Source organism: Phytophthora infestans, genomic scaffold, assembly GCF_000142945.1.
Source record: "Phytophthora infestans T30-4 supercont1.1537 genomic scaffold, whole genome shotgun sequence".
Taxonomy (NCBI): Eukaryota; Oomycota; class Peronosporomycetes; order Peronosporales; family Peronosporaceae; genus Phytophthora; species Phytophthora infestans.
In genome coordinates, this window is record NW_003307094.1 from 2226 (window position 1) to 4375 (window position 2150).

Sequence of the window (2150 nt, forward strand, 5' to 3'; positions counted from 1 at the left end):
ACGACAGCAAGTGGTGGATCCACTGATGGCTGATCAACAGCATGTGGCAGAGCCACAGGTCGCGGAGCGAAGTGCTCGAGATGCAGGAGCAAGGCAAGCTGAACGTTCAGCCGAGCAGCTGGACGCTCAAGGTCCGAGACCTGGTTGTGAGTCAACAGTGGTGGCTTCAACCTATCCACAAGGTGGATCATCTCTTCGAGATCGACCGATGGGCGGTGAACGTTCGCGTCGTGGACGCCGGCGTCGTATGGACGCAGACGCCGTTCCGGCAAGTGCTGACTCTCCCCGCGAGAGCCCAGCTGAGGCAAGGCCTCCTCCTGCTCTGCTCGATGAGCATGGTGAGCTCCACTTTCACGTGGAACGCCTTGTGGCGTGGCGTAGACGCCAGGGTCGTACCCAGTACTTAGTGAAGTGGAGGGGTTACCCTCACTCACAGAACTCATGGGAGTTTGAGGTTATCCTCCGGCAAGATTGCCCTGACGTCGTTGACGCTTACGACCGGGCACATCATGTGCCTAAGCGCCACCATGGCGTGCGACAGCGTCGCCAGGCGCTGGGCGCCTCCCACTAGAGTGGGGAGCGATGAGGTCAGTAGTTGAGCTCAGGCTCTGACCAGTAGCTGCAGCAGCCAGCTCGTACGTATGAGCGGTGCTCGCAGCGGGAGCAGGAGGTGGAGAGACCTCGTAGTGTTAGGGACATGGTCCCGAAGGAAGCAGGTGCTTCGTGTTGTGCTGAACAAGGTTCAGGCACAAGCGTCTCGATAGACGCATAGTTGTTTTGAAACAACTTGCTCGATGAGCATGATCCAAATGTGGATGCGCTGTAACAGCGAAAGTGGTGTCCCGCACGTAGATCGAACCACTGGCCTATGGCTTTCAAAGCCAACGCTCAACCATTGAGCTAAAAGGGTGTTGCCCTTAAGCTTGTCCAAGCGTGAACAATCGTTCATGGAACGAGAGGGCTGTGCCCTAGTGGGTTTGAACCACGGACCTATCGGCTGTGAAGCGAGTGTCCATCCGCTGAGCTGTGTCGACGACTCGAATGAGTCAAGAGCATTGCTCTAAGCGGTTTGCAGCTCTTGGAGTAGGCGCGGAGCGCGAGCGTAGGTCTGAGACCGCTTGAGAGCAAGATGCGCGCTGCGCTTGGAGCATTGGGCCGTGGGCCGACGACAAGAAGTTGGGCATCAACGATGCGTAGGCGTTTGTGAGCTCACGGAGCTGTACAACGCTGGTGTGAGGTGTAGTAACCTCCGCCGTCTTAACAAGACGTGACCTCGCTGAGGAGAGTTTCGAGAACGGAATGTTCTCATCTTAGTGGGGGAGAGTGTAACAGGGTTACATGGTGTGGAGCACACAGGGGTACGAAGTACCCGGAGAGTTAACAAACTCTCAGTACATAAGTTGGAGAGCTAACAAGGTCTCTCAGTACGTTGGCTGAAAGCCACACGTTATGCATTTGATTAGGTTTAACTATGCTAGATAGTTAAAGAGATACATTTACCCCTAGGCGGCTTGGCCGCAATAATAGTAAATAAAACACTTCTGGTTTTGAAGCATAAAAGTTAAGCTGTTAACTTTGAGCCCTGGTCTTGGGCTGTAAGTGTCCTTTGGATAAGGAACTTAGTATTAGTGACTCTTTGAGTCGAACGTCTTCCTCTGACGCTAAAGCTACGGCAGCCCCGCTGCACTGAGAGTCTTCGCACTCTCGGATCGGCGAAGAGCAGCGGCGGGTTGCTCGTAGTACACGGATGTGTACGGGTATACGATCATCCCTTTAGAATCTTGGTCGATTCTGGGGCGTCGAAGAATTTCGCACGTCGCCAGACGGTTGCTCGTAATAACAACAAGTTGTCCGATACTTTGAGAGAAAGCAAGGACAACAGGACGGTGTCAGTGCGATTGGCCGACGGGAAGGTCGTCACTGTCCCCAACGTCCAAGTGTATCTGGCCGTCAAGTTTAAAGACTTTGACAGCCTCGAACAGCTCGCTGCCCTCGATATGGATTCATATGATATGATCCTGGGTATGCCCTGGCTTAAGAAGCACGAGCCCTGGATCAATTGGTGAGACAAGGCAATCGGTGCCAGCCGCCCTGCGCAGTCCGACAGAGCATTGGTGAGTCATGTTCCCACCTCTGTCAGGACCTGGGCG

At 54.4% G+C, this 2150-nt stretch overlaps 1 pseudogene across 1 annotated transcript; it reads right to left on the reverse strand.

Annotated features, from left to right (window-relative positions):
• Positions 1-839: 839 nt before the first annotated feature.
• PITG_31794 lies at positions 840-910 on the reverse strand (annotated as a pseudogene). Its single transcript has one exon. The product of its transcript is annotated as a tRNA-OTHER (tRNA).
• Between the last annotated feature and the right edge of the window lie 1240 nt (positions 911-2150).